This window comes from Scyliorhinus torazame, chromosome 3 (assembly GCF_047496885.1).
Source record: "Scyliorhinus torazame isolate Kashiwa2021f chromosome 3, sScyTor2.1, whole genome shotgun sequence".
Taxonomy (NCBI): domain Eukaryota; kingdom Metazoa; phylum Chordata; class Chondrichthyes; order Carcharhiniformes; family Scyliorhinidae; genus Scyliorhinus; species Scyliorhinus torazame.
The window spans coordinates 56570824-56585962 of NC_092709.1; the positions used below are offsets into that span (position 1 = coordinate 56570824).

At 48.1% G+C, this 15139-nt stretch overlaps 1 long non-coding RNA gene across 2 annotated transcripts in view; it reads left to right on the forward strand.

The window, feature by feature from the left end:
* Positions 1 to 217: 217 nt before the first annotated feature.
* The window catches only part of LOC140408459 (uncharacterized), a 204997-nt gene continuing 190075 nt past the window's right edge, over positions 218 to 15139 (forward strand). Inside the window, exon 1 of one of the 2 annotated variants that reach the window (XR_011940112.1) lies at positions 218 to 299. This is a non-coding gene — a long non-coding RNA (uncharacterized lncRNA). The remainder of the gene's footprint in view (positions 300 to 15139) is intronic. The other variant, XR_011940111.1, reaches the window with a different exon arrangement.

Below are 15139 nucleotides of genomic sequence, written 5' to 3' on the forward strand. Positions count from 1 at the left end.
TACAAACTCCCTCAGGAGCGTATAAATCCCAAGATGACCTCCAAGACTGCGATTTTCAAATCCCGCCTGTACTGAATCCTGAACCCATGCCCCTTTGATAATCCAGCCCTGGTTTCACAGGCAACTGTAGCACTTCAGTAATATGTGCTGCTGACTTCAAGTTGAGTAAGAGTTTGACAAAGTGAGTGATAAAGTTTATTTTCTTATTGAGTAATGTGGCCTGGTCAAAGTTTAATGCTGAGGTCTTTTTGTGAAAGTGTGTTTGTTTGCCTTTTACCCTTTATGCAGAACTTTGAGAGGTAAGAGGTTTTGTTATTATTAACAAAATAACAAAAGGAGTGGAAGACTTGAACTATTTGTTTGATTTTAATGCTTTCCATGCTAGATCTGTTCTTAATTCTTTGCCACCTGCATCTAACCTACGACACCCAGCTACCCAACCCCCACCCTCCTGGGCGGCACGGTAGCACAGTAGTTAGCACTGTTGCTTCACAGCTCCAGGGTCCCAGGTTCGATTCCCCGCTGGGTCACTGTCTGTGTGCAGTCTGCACGTTCTCCCCGTGTCTGCGTGGGTTTCCTCCGGGTGCTCTGGTTTCCTCCCACAGTCCAAAGATGTGCAGGTTAGGTGGATTGGCCATGCTAAATTGCCCTTAGTGTCCAAAAAGTTTAGATGGGGTTACGGGGATAGGGTGGAGATGTGAGCTTAGATAGGGTGATCTTTCCATGGGCCGGTTCAGACTCGATGGGCTGAATGGCTTCCTTCTGCACAGTAAATTCAATGATCTCCAATTTTGCAGCTACTTCATCTGGCAATATAATTATCAATAGCTATATTTTTATTTTGAATACCATAGGAACATAGGAATTAGGAGCAGAAATAGGCAATTCAGTCCCTCAAACCTGCTCGGCCATTTAATAAGATCATGGCTGATCTCTTCCTGGTCTCAAATCCACCTCCCCACATCCATTTGACCTGTTTTTTCTTATCAGAAATAAAATTATCTCCTTCTTGAAACCATTTAATGACTCAGATTCCACCGCACTGTGGGGCAGTGAGTTCCACAAATTCACCACCCTCTGCGAGAAGTAGTTCCTCCTCATCTCAGTCCTAAATCTACTGCCTCTCAGCCTATATCCATGACTTCTCATTTTAGATTGCCCCACAAGGGGAAACATTTGTCTTTGTTTACTTTATCAATCCTATTTAGTATTTTATACACCTCGATCAGATCCCCTCTCATCCTTCCAAACTCCACCGTGTATAAGCCCAAACTGTTTAATATCTCCTCATAAGTCAACGCTTTCTTCCCTGGAATCAATCTGGTGAACCTCCTCTGGACTGCCTCCAACATCAGATGCTGAACATCTTTCTTACCTTGTTGGTTGTGAATTCCACTGTGACCCATATCAGTAATGTGATGTGTGGGAGGAAGTTGTACAGTAAAACAGGGCGGGATTCTCCCAGCCCTGGGCCAGGCCGGAGAATTCCCACGAACAGGCCATGCTGCCCCAACGCCAGCACGAGTGGAGAATCGGTGCCATTGGCGCCGGCGTGGTTGGCGCGGCGTTTGTCGCAGGCCGCTCTCTGCGGCCGGCCCACCGATTCTTCGGCCAAATGAGCCGAGAGGCCGTAAGAAAAGAGCCGAGTCCCGCCAGCGCGTTCCAACCTGCTCTGAGCTGGCGGGGGGAGGGGGCCTCCGATGTGGCCTGGCCCGCGATCGGGGCCCACCGATCAGCGGGCCGGCCTCTGAGGCTGGGGGCCTCCTTTCCTATGTGGCGGCCCCTGTAGTCCTGCGTCATGTTGCGTCGGGGCCAGCACGTTAAAGGAGGCCACTGCGCATGTCCTTGTTGGCACCAGCGCAACTGCGCATGCACGGATCCGGCGGCACACAGTAGGGGCCAGAATTAGTCCTGGGAGCAGCCCGTTTACGCCGTCGTAAAATGAGATGGCGTTTACGACGGCGTGGACACTCTGTCGCGGGATTAGAGAATCCCGCCCCCCATATCTGTTTTCCAGAGTCTAAGCTTAAATATATAGGTAATAGGATGGATCGTTTGATGAAGGAAGAATGTAAAGGAACTGCTACATTGCTTTGCATGGTATACGGGCTGGAAAACCTAGTCACTGAAAGGACAATTGCACAGAATGATCAGTATATTAACACATAAAGTAGCTATGGCTGTGGCCTCAGGTTTGTTGTTGTTTCTTGGAGCTTGTGAGAAAGAAGCCATTGATCATTGATTTGAATATATAATGATTAACATTGAGTTGAAAAAGTCAGCCTTACATCTGTCGATAACAAGAGGCTATTTTCTCTGGTGGATAAATTATTCTGGAAAGATGGGATTCATTTGAATCCACAGGACAAAAAGACTAAATGGGACTGCAAAAAAGAGTCATTGGGAGGTATTTAAACTGGCCATGGAGAGAGAAAAATACGATGATGTGTCATTGACTTGAGACATGGACTGAATCTCTGACCATAGGTGCTGCTTGACCTACTAAGCTTTGTGGTGATGTGCATCAATGTAAATGCATGTAGGCTAGCTAGACACCAGAAGGAGCACCAGAAACATCACCCACACACTCAGCCAATAGATTAGTTGGATAGGAGATGACCAATGGACATTCACGATACACACGGAGGTGACACGACCACAGGGGTGCATTACACCAACCCATATATTAAGGACACCACACACATGATCTGCCTCATTCCAGTGGAGACAGTCAGTGAGTAGAGACAGAGGGTTGATTCAATATTACACCCACCACCTGAATTGCAGCAACTGGTTAGTCAGTCTGGGTAGCTATAGTAGGATTAGCAGTAGTGTCGAACCCGAGTAATAGAAGTGTAAATAGTTTGATAAACGTGTTGAAGTTATCTCCATGTCCGAACCTTCCTTTGTCAAGTGCACCACAAGGAAGCCGCTTATGTTACACCTACAACATAACAAATCATGGTACCAGGACTGAACTGTTTCAATCCACACAGCCATATCCTCAGCGTACAGTGAGAACCAGCAACGATACCTAGGCAAGATGTTCGAGATCCGGGTTCCACAGCAGCTCCAGTGCCACGGCGACCTCCGCGAAAACTGGCGGGCATTCCGGCAAAAGTTTGAAATATTCCTGGTGGCAGCCAAACTAGAAGAAGCGGCCGATCCTGAAAAGACAGAGCTTCTGCTCACCATCGCCGGTGCCAGTACAGAAGAAATCTTAAAAAAATTTAAGTTCTCCAAGGGGCAAAACAGGAGCGACTTCTAGGCAGTCCTGGACAAATTCGGCAAATACTGTGAGGAAAACACACTCCAACCAGCAAGAAAAGGTAAGAGAAGCGCCAGTACTCACCTTGAGGCCGAGATCCCGGAGCAGAGAAGGATTTTGGTCGGTGGCCATCTTTCTACAGGGACTGCACTTGCGCAGTTGTGCGAGAAGGGCGCAGAAAGGGAAGGTCCGTTTGCGCATGTGCAATCACGAAAACGGCCATCAGTAAAGGAACAGCGATCTGCGCATGTGCAATCGCTTCCTACGCGCTACGTCACATGCGTCATGATGTCAGAGGCCCCGGCCACGCCCATTTAAAGGGGAAACGCCCCAAATCAAAGAAAAAATCTGTGAAAGCCGTAAAACAACTTTCCTTCACCTGGAATGACAGCACAATGCCTCAAATTGAACCAGGAAATGAAATTAACCTCCGAAGAACCCTACAACAAGCAGTTACCTACGCCCAAACCGATGATTCCGACCTTGAATACTTCGATACCGACCTTTACATTTTCTCTGGACCTCGCGAGCCCAATCGCTCCGACGCAAACAGTGATGAGATGGTCCTAGAAGACAACAACTCAGATGAACCTTTCACCTTGGGAGGCTACCCCAGTACCAAATCCGAACCGCAACTAGACATGTTGCACATTGGCGACCCCCGTACTGAAACCGACGCAGACGCGGATTCGTTCTTCGGATTTGAGGATCTTCAGCCCAGCAGATCTGACATCCCGACTCGTGAGTGCAGGATGATGCTGCGGCCTGACACCAAGAGACAGAGAGTGGTACAAGCCCACAGAGAGCGGCCTGCTGCCACACACAGCGTGGTCCACGCACCGCTCAGGGTTCACGACTCTACGAAAGAAGACACGCAAGACTCCACACCGCAGTCCTTGCATGAACAAGAAGTGACTCCAGTGTCACAAGCCTCCACAGCAAGCTCGTGGACAGACTCCACAATTGCAGAAACGCAAGACTCCGGAGCGCAGTCCTTGCACGATCAAGAAGTGACTCCAGTGTCACAAGCCTCCTCAGCGAGCTCGTGGACAGATTCTATGATAGAAGCAACGCAAGACTCCGACGCGCAGTCCTTGCAGGAACAAGACCATGAGGGTCTAGCAACCTCCTCTGACCAACTAGTGGCAGACGATGCGATTGTGCCATGCTCAAGTAAACAGCAAGAAGACTATGACAGTCTACCAAGTTCCAGTGCACAGCAGGACGACCATGACGGTCCATCATGCTACAGTGAAGAACAAAGCGACGATGACAGTCCAAGCCCAAATGAAGGACAACAGCAAGACAATGACCATCCACCCACATTGGTTGTGCCACCAGATGAAGACTCTGACAATTTACCCAACCCAAGCGACCAACAAGCAGCTACTGAGGATCTACCCACGGTATGTGAGACGAGTGACAACAGCATCCCACTTCCCATGCAAGATGTGCAAAGTGACAGACCTCAGCTAGTGTGTACAGAGGCACTCGACGATCACTGTGAGACCACTGGTGACTCCGGTGACACCATGATACATCCACCCTCATTCGCTCGAACCTCTCCACAAGTCAATGCATTCCTGCATGTTCCGACTCCAGACGTGCAGCTTCAAGAAATCTCAGCAGACTCCAGTGAACCTGCTAAGACTCTGGACGGGTAGCATCAACAAACCAACACTGACTCAGTTAAAACAGACCAGACTCCAGATGGGGAGCAACCAAACGCCGACTCTGATTCACTTAAGTCAGACTTTACTCCAGACAGGGAGTGCCGCAACCTCAGTGATGGCACGCTCAGGGTGACAGCAGATGCCACAACGATAGGAGATGGATCACATAACAATCACACTGGGTCAGTAATAACAAGCAGCGGCTACAGTCCAAGAGGAATACACCAATATTCACCACAGCTATATCCACACATTCTTTCCACACCGGCAGTGCAGCCAATGACAGCTCATGCTGGACAAACCCAGTATTCAGGCATGCAGCAGCCAGCAGTCTATGCAGCATATTCTCAAACAGGCCAGCACTACGGATTGCCCACTAATGGAATCAAGACCAAAGGAGAACTACCACAAGCGCAATCTGCACTACAGACTGGATGCCTTAGTTACAGCCCAGGATTTGCTGCACCCCAGCCTGGCCAGACGGCATATTCCGATCAGATGCAAGGTTCTAGTTTCACACCATCACCAAGTATTTATGCGAGCAGCAATTCTGTTTCCAATTCGACAAACTTCAACGCTTCTCAGCAGGATCACCCTTCCTACACAGCACGTGGCCAGAACCAGTATGTACAGTCTTATCCAACTTCAACATATGGCACATCCATGACCTTGAATGATACTGTTGATGGTACCTCTTCAACGTCAACACCTTATCAGCTACAAGATGCCATCCGACAGCACCATCACAAACATCGAAAAAAGAAAGGGACTCCAAATCAGACAGCGAAGTGATCTGACCACTTCTTCGTTACTGTGGCACAGGGACGTTGATGGCGTTCATAACCAAGAGAGACAGTTGACCATGATGATTGATGGTTTATGGACTCACACAAATGATTTGGACTTATTGTTTAATCATTGTTCCCATGACTTGTATACACCGTACCTTATCTACCTGTTCTTTGTTCAATTTTCTTAAAGTGTACAGAAAATATAAACGTATAAAAAAGGGGGAATGTGGAGATGTGCATCAATGTAAATGCATGTAGGCCAGCTAGACATTCGAGGGAGCACCAGAAACATCACACACACACACACACTCAACCAATAGATCAGTTAGATAGGAGATGACCAATGGACATTGACGATACACACGGAGGTGACACGACCACAGTGGGGCATTACACCAACCCATATATAAAGGACACCACACACATGATCTGCCTCATTCCAGTGGAGACAGTCAGTGAGTAGAGACACAAGGTTGATTCAATATTACACCCACCACCTGGATTGCAGCAACTGGTTAGTCAGTCTGGGTAGCTATCGTAGGATTAGCAGTAGTGTTGAACCCGAGTAATAGAAGTGTAAATAGTTTAATAAACGTGTTGAAGTTATTTCCACGTCTGAACCTTCCTTTGTCAAGTGCACCACAAGGAAGCCGCTTATGTTACACCTACAGCATAACAAATTAAGCTTTTCTCAACATTTTATGTTTTTATTTCTGATTTCCAGCATCCACAGAGGTTTTGCTAAATTCCTACCATATTGAATATAGAAAACGTTTCTCTGACCTGGCTGAAAAATAGCGATGGATCTGAAATTTAGTTCACAGATTACATGAGTTTCTAAAAAAGGAAATTATGGATTTAAACAAATTTTATTTCATAAATTTAGAGTGCCTAATTCATTTTTTCCAATTAAGGGGCAATTTAGCGTGGCCAATCCACCTAGCCTGCACATCTTTGGGTTGTGGGGTGAAACCCACGCAAACACGGGGAGAATGTGCAAACTCCACACGGAGTGTGACCCAGAGCCGGGATTGAACCTGGGACCTCAGCGCCGTGAGACAACAGGGCTAACCCACTGCGCCACCGTGCTGCCTGGATTTGTTGACAGTTGATCCTTGTAACTGATGCAAAGTAGTTAATTAGCTCATCACCACATTGTAATCTTCTGTAGGAAGGTCATTTAGAAGGGCAGCACGGTGGCGCAGTGGGTAGCACTGCTGCCTCATGGCGCCGAGGACCCGTGTTCAATGTGGAGTTTGCACATTCTCCCGTGTCTGCATTAGTTTCGCCCCCACGACCCAAAGATGTGCAGGGTAGGTCAATTGGCCACGCTAAATTGCCCCTTCATTGAAAAAATTAATTGGGTACTCTAAATTTATTTTAAAAAGAAGGTCATTTAGACTCGAAACATTAACTCTCCTTTTCTCTCAACAGATGCTGCCAGACCTGCTGAGTTTATCCAGCATTTTCTGTTTTTATTTGTTATCTTCATATCTGTGCTGCATTTAACGTTTTCCAATTCAATTTCACTTTGCAAAGTGCTTTTGTTATTTTGCTTCAGTCCATTTTTTAAAGTTTACTTTAATAAGGACACGGGGAGTCCACACCGAGTAAAATAAAGGAACAATGTTTTATTTACAACATGATATATGCACTGACCGTGTAGATCCCCACTGGGTTCCTCACTGGCCGGTGCCATTTTGGCTGACCTTTATACAAAGGCTACTAGAGATCCCCTGCTCCTAGCAGGTGAGCTTTTATTCCGCAAGGACCATGGGGAAGATCATCATTCCCACCCCGTGCGCCCCATGTGGGCTATTACATTCCTGCCCCCGAAGTCCGAAGACCTCCTCGACGATCGGTGAGGCGGAGAAGGTGGAGCAGGCGGAGGACATCAAATTTATTCAGGATGTTGCAAATTGTCATTGAGCTGATGTGCCAGATCGGTCACCGTACATCTTTGATGAACCTCGTCTGCAGCAAGAATACCATGGCGGATGATCAGCGGAGGTGGATGGTCGGCGTCCGAGACCTCAGAGGTCTGCGTCTCTATTTCAGACTCGGAAGACACAACGTTGGGCATGTCGGCATCGTGGGAGACTGAATGCATCACAGCGCAATGGGGCCGGAGGATGTAGGACAATTTCCTTTGAGGAACCTCACGAGGGAGCAAAATCTGTGAATGAATGTGATCTAAATGCCATCACATCAGTTGCCCTCGGGCCCGACCTTGGTAAGAGACTGATCCGTTTTGGCTGACGACAGTCCCAGAGAGCCAGCGAGCACCGTCATTGAAGTTATGAATGTACACCGCGTTGCCAGGTGCAAAGCGTCTCGAACTGGGCCACACCCTTGCAAACCCTGGTTACGGCACACCTTCGATGTCCAGGATACTCAAACTCAGTCGTGAACGAAGCCTGCGATCCATTAACATCTCAGTGTGGGCCACCCCAGTGTGGCGTGATCCTATATGAGAACAGAAATAGTGCCAGCCTGGTGTCCATTGAGCCTGTTTTTTTAGCCCCCGTTTAACCGTCTGCACGGCCCTCTCTGACAAACCATTTGATGCATGATGGTATGGGGCAGTGCTGATATGGCGCATCCTATTGCTTTTCCTAAAAGTTGCAAACACTTCACTCGTGAAAGAAGCCCCATTATCTGTCATGAGCACCTTGGGGATTCCGTGGGTGGAAAAGGAAATGGGCAATTGCTCGACGGTCCCCCCCCCCCGCGATGTGATTAACGTCATCCGGTGAACCTCCAACCACATTTCAGTGGGCGCCCACTGGGACAAGGAACATTGACTCCAGGAATGGAGCGGCGGAATCAGCGTGCATGTGAGCTGAGGGCCGTCCCAGCCATTCCCAAGGGTGGAAGGGTGCTACTGCAGGGAGCATCTGATGCTCTTGACAGATTGAGCACTGTAGGACCAACACCTCAATATCCGTATCCAACCTCCAGATACAGAAGTCTGAAAACACGCACTAACAGACTCAAAAACAGCTTCTTCCCCACTGTCACCAGACTCCTAAATGACCCTCTTATGGACTGACCTCATTAACACTACACCTTGTATGCTTCATCCGATGCCAGTGCTTATGTAGTTACATTGTATATGTTGTGTTGCCCTATTATGTATTTTCTTTTATTCCCTTTTCTTCTCATGTACTTAATGATCTGTTGAGCTGCTCGCAGAAAAATACTTTTCACTGTACCTCGGTACACGTGACAATAAACAAATCCAATCCAATCCAATCCAGTCACCAGACATAGCTCCTCACAAATATCTTTGGACGCGTGTGACGTGGCGAAGGTCCTTTTACACAACAACCTGGCCCTTTGTTGGAACAACAACCCTCGTGCCCCACAGGAGGATACCATCTTCCACAGTCAGCTCTGAAAACTTAGAGGAGAAAGCTCTAAACTCCCCTGGCAGCTATGGATGTGGCCCACTGTATAGCACCAGATGCCACACCTTGGCACGGTCAGGGTTGGTCTGCATCCAGTCACGAATACAAGATGTAGTGACGGGCAAGGAATCCATAAAATTAAGGACTGCGACTACTTCGCCTGCCGCAGAGGGGGTTTGCGGATTCGGTCTGCAGAGGAAGACATGCACAATCTGGGTCCCCGGGTGATGCTCGAAAGAGTTTTTGTAAGCAGCCATAGCAATCCTCACAGATGCAATTGCCGAGTTTGCCTTGACTTCACAGAAAAGGCCCAGCAACGGCTTGTGATCCGTGATGATAAAGAAATGGCAGCCATTAACGTACTGGTAAAACTGCTTTATACCAAATACGAACACCAAGCCTTCCTTCTCTATCTGGGCATATTTTCTCTCAGCCACAGCCAGCATTTGGGAGTTAAAGGCGATCGCTCCTTCACGGCCATCACTCATCCGATGAGACAGGACTGCCCCAATCCCGTACGGTGATGCATCGCATGTGACGTACAATGGTTTTGAAGGATCAAAATGCGTCAACACCCCCGAGGAGGACAACCCCGGTTCACCTTCTTAAACACCTTAACCTGGGCCTTGCTCCATTCCTATGGCTGGAGCAAATGAAGGGGGGGCCAGGACGGTTGCCAGATTTGGAATAAATCGGCCACAGTAAGTTACTGGTCCAAGAAAAGAGCAAAGCTCGGTGGTGTCCCGCGGGGCAGGGGCTATTTTGATGGCTCTCACTTTATTGATGACCGGGTGCAAGCCTTCCCAGTCCACCTGGTACCCGAAATACACTACTTCCTTCACCTGAAACACGCACTTTGCGCGGCACAGGCGGACCCCATACGCGGGTCCCTTGTAGAGTCCCTTGTGTGCATTGATTGTGACGTACTTTTGTGATGATTTGTCGAGCTCCGGCAGGAGATAACCATTGTTCATGTCCAATTTCGTAAATGTACAACCACCCGGCCAATGTTACATACTGATCCTCGATGTGTGGTAAAGGATAACAGTCTAACCTCAAAGCCATGTTCCCTGTCAATTCTGCTGAGCCGGGCTGTCCTATCCTGCTTCATTACGAGGACCACCAATCGGCGAAGCAAACAGGGCTAATGGTGCCCCAAACTCCCCAAATGACGAAGTTCAGTCTCGGCTTTCTCCACTAAAGCATAGGGAATTCGGTGGGCACAAAAATATTGGGGTTGGGCCTCCAGGTCTACCTGGATCCTTGGGTCTACCATAGCCCCTTTAATTGCAAGCCCGGCAGGAAAACCTCAGGGAACTTGCTCAGTACTGCACACAGACTGCCAGATCCTATTTGGAGAATGTGTTCCAATCCAACTGCAGCTGGTGTAGTCAATCACGACCCAACAGGCCAGGGCCACTCCCTTCCACAAAAATGAAGGGAAGGCAAAGTGACTGGTGCCATAAACTACCAAAGTAAGGGTGGACCCCACAATGTTCAGTCGTCCCATAGACCATAGACCACAGAACATACAGTGCAGAAGGAGGCCATTCAGCCCATCGAGTCTGCACCGTCCCACTTAAGTCCTCACTTCCACCATATCCCCATAACCCAATAACCCCTCCTAAACTTTTTGGACACTAAGGCCATGCTAAATTGCCCTTAGTGTCCAAAAAGGTTAGGAGGGATTATTGGGTTATGGGGATATGGTGGAAGTGGGGGCTTAAGTGTGCTCCGCAGGCCGCCAACAGTATGACCGTCTGGCACTTGTTCTCCGTGATGCTGTTGGCCCGGAAAGTGTAACTAATTTGTTCAGCATATTGGTTCCAGTCTTCAACATCGGTGTCAAATGCATCTAACTGTCCAAACAGAGGCATGGCGAATCAAGTAAATCCAAACCTGTGTCCAGAAAATCAGGGAGGTGGCTTTGCTGAGGAGGTCGCAGCATTGACAGCAAGACAGTTTACTCCTCATCGCCAGTTTAATAAAGACACAGGGAGCCAACACCGAGTAAAGTAAAGAAACTAAATTTTATTTTCAACACAAATTATACACAGCCCGGTAAATCCCCAATGGTTTCTCACTGGTCGGTACCTTATTGGCCAGCCTTTTATACAGAGGTTAATAGAAATCCCGAGTGAGGGAACTCGTACTCCGCAAGGACCATAGGGAAGATAGTCATTCCCACCCTGCAGGGCCCGTGCGGGCTATTTAAGTTACTGTACTGTCAATGGAGTCCCTGGGGCAAAGGTAGTCCAATATATAGAACTTTGTGATCAAGTAATAGACTGATATTATTTTATTATTGAGGGTTTTGGTTATTCAGTAAAGTGTTCTGATATGAGTCATCAAACTACAGAGAGAGAGACAAAACTGAGTTATTTGTTGACACCATTAATGATTGTTTCCTTATTCAGCATGCAAGTAGAAGTACTGGATAGGACAAAATATTACTTTGTGGTAATTTGGAGATGATATCCGATCTTTGTAGCTGAGCATCTGAACAATAACAAGCCTTGTGTTAGATTTCAGACAACGAGACAACTTTAATATGCTGATAGTTCAATGTGACTACTCAATTTCATGAGACTAACTTTTGACTTCTGAGGAAAGATTTTAAAGGTACATTAAGATAGGCAACAGGATAAAAATAACAGTGACATCAAACAAAAATGGAGTATTTTTAGATCTGTACAGATGGACGAGGAAACCTTGCACAAAGAAGTGTTCAAAGTGAATTAATAGGTTTTCGTAGTGGATCATAGAGCAACAAACTTAAAAACATATTCCACCATGTATAGAACTTCAAAAGGCACAAAAGTATGGAAAAGAATAAAAACAGCCGAGGATTAATAAAGCTTGTGTTAGAAATTCTAAAACAAATGAGAATAGACAACAACGGTTGTGATGAAAAGGTTTTTTTATGGGAGATTGTTGCTAACTTTCTCCTTGGTTCAATTGCTCTCGAGTCACCAGGTATCTTTATGATACCGCCATGAGGTTCAAGTCTGAGTAATGATCAATAACTCAATACACAGATTAGTAAGATTGAAATCAAAGCACATTTATTATACACAGTAATCGCTACTCATGCACAAATTCTACGTCTAAACTAATTCTAGTTCTAACAGGCCTATACTTTGCTTCGGACTGGCCCACCAGGTCAGGGAAACAAATGGCCTTTCGTTCGGGTTCTGAGTCTGCGGGATTTGAAGTTGGTATGGATTGGTAGCTAGGAGCGCCTATCTCGTAGCGAGCGTTGAATTAAGACTTACTTTGTTCGGGGGTCACTGCACCGGTCACGGTCAATGTTGGTTCGTGTTGCTGGGTGACCCGGGCAGGACGCAGAGGTGAAGAGAGACCGATTTGAACTTGGGGCTTAACTCTTATCATCCCCAGGGGCTTCCCGCCTTTTGGGGCGGACCCTGTACCTGGTCCCAAGTGATTGGACTTTGTCCCAATCGCTTGGTTCGATTTCTCCAATACTGGAGCGGTTCCCTGATCGATGGGCGGTCTTGAGGTGCTCGTTCACCTCCTTTGTGTTGGCTCCTGCTGGTGCCGAGGAGTCTGGCTTTGCTTTGTGTGTCCAAAATGTTACTTATTGTTCCCGGGGATTGCTCATCAGTATGCAGGTGGCTGCTACATTGTTATGGTGATGGTCACTGGTATCGATGTTGTCTGGCCTTTTGCAGAGTTTTAATACACAGCAAACCTGCACCTGCCGGTTTCTGTCTTGTTGGCTGACTTTCCCATCAGCCTTTGCCGTTCGCCATTTTAAATCGGGAGTTGGCCAATTTAGGTGGCTACAAGATCAAAAAGTAAGACCGTTTTGGTTCTTCGAGGGATTTAACAGTATAGGTTAGATATGGAGAGGTATGTCAATGTGATAATTATCATGCTTTTCACCAGTATTCGTTTTTAAAGGTATTATTCCAATCCTAGTGTTACTTGGTAGGTGTGGGCTAAAATTGCTCCACTGGAAACAACTGCAGAAATTATTTTAGAAAAGGATAAAGTACTTGAAGCTGTTAATGTTGCACGATATGTTGATATGTTGTTGTCATTCATCCTAGACCGTCAAGGGAAAGGTGGGCGGTCATGGGCTGAATTTTTAAAAAGTCAGGGATGAGGGCAGGAAATTGAGAATGTGGGACCAGAGATTTGAATTTGTGCCTCATGAAGAATCTCCACAGAAACTTCCCAAAGGCAGGAAGTGTTTGGGAGCTGGGATAGGTTTGGACTGTGACCCACATGCACAGACTGTAACACCAAAGTTGCCATTGACTGGCTGAGGGGAAATTTATATCTCATGTCCCATATTATTTTCATCAGGTCGGGACGCTTTTGGAAACCTTTGGAAAAACAACCAGGACAGGTAAAGTAGTTCAGAAACTTTGGGGAAGCCCGTAGAGGAATTGGGAAAATTCTCACAGGGAAGTACTAAATGAATAAACAACTTCAAATATCATTGTTAGATGCTGACCATAACATTAACCAGCCTTGTGTAAGTGCTGAGATACCTTAAAGATCTTTTCCTATTTGGAAAGGCACGATGATGCATTCAGAACTGATGATAGCAGCGCCTGGGAACCAACCTATGGTGTTGCAAACACTAATTTAAATGCGAAATGCGTAAATAAAAATGGCCTGCTCCTTAAACTTAGAAAAAGAAACACCCACCTGCTCCGCTCCTTTCATTGACAGGTCATCTGGTTTGAAATATATTTTAAAAAATCTGGGGCGAAATTCTCCAGAAACGGCGTGATGTCCGCTGACTGGCGCCCAAAACGGCGCCAATCAGACGGGCATCGCGCCACCTCAAAGGTGCGGAATGCTCCGCATCTTTGGGGGCCGAGCCCCAACATTGAGGGGCTAGGCCGATGCTGGAGGAATTTCCGCTCCGCCAGCTGGCGGAAACGGCCTTTGTTGCCCTGCCAGCTGGCGCGGAAATGACATCCCCGGGCGGCGCCTGCACGGGAGCGTCAGCGGCCGCTGACAGTTTCCCACGCATGCGCAGTGGAGGGAGTCTCTTCCGCCTCCGCCATGGTGGAGGCCATGGCGGAGGCGGAAGGGAAAGAGTGCCCCCACGGCACAGGCCCGCCCGCGGATCGGTGGGCCCCGATCGCGGGCCAGGCCACCGTGGGGGCACCCCCTGGGGCCAGATAGGCCCGCGCCCCCCCCCAGGACCCCGGAGCCCGCCCACGCCGCCTTGTCCTGCCGTTCTAAAGGTGGTTTAATCCACACCGGCGGGACAGGCAAATTATCGGCGGGACTTCGGCCCATCCAGGCCGGAGAATTGAGCGGGGGGGCCCGCCAACCGGCACGGCCCGATTCCCGCCCCCGCCGAATATCTGGTACCGGAGAATTCGGCAACCGGCGGGGGCGGGATTCACGGCAGCCCCCGGCGATTCTCCAACCCGGCGGGGGGTCGGAGAATGACGCCCCTGATCCTTCATTTTAAATAGGTGATGCACAATCAATAACCTCAGAAACGAGATTGGAGATTTATCGTTGTTATATGTTAAGTTAAGGATTTTTGCGGTTTGGAGGAATTTTCCGAGGTTGGTGTCATGGTCCTGCTGGTCGGGGCCGCAGATGGTGACGTTATCGAGGTACGGGAATGTGGTCCGTAAACCGTACCGGTCAACCATTCTGTCCATCTCTCGCTGGAAGACCGAGACCCCGTTAGTGACACCGAAGGGAACCCTTAAGAAGTGGTAGAACCGCCCATCTGCTTCGAAGGCAGTGTATTTGCGGTCACTAGTGCGGATGGGGAGCTGGTGGTAGGCAGACTTAATATCCACCGTGGAGAAGACCTTGTAATGTGCGATCCTGTTTACCAGGTCGGATATGCGGGGGAGAGGGTACGCGTCGAGTTGCGTAAACCTGTCGATGGTCTGACTGTAGTCAATGACCATCCTATGCTTCTCCCCGGTCTTTGCCACCACTACTTGAGCTCTCCAGGGGCTGTTGCTGGCCTCAATGACACCTTCCTTC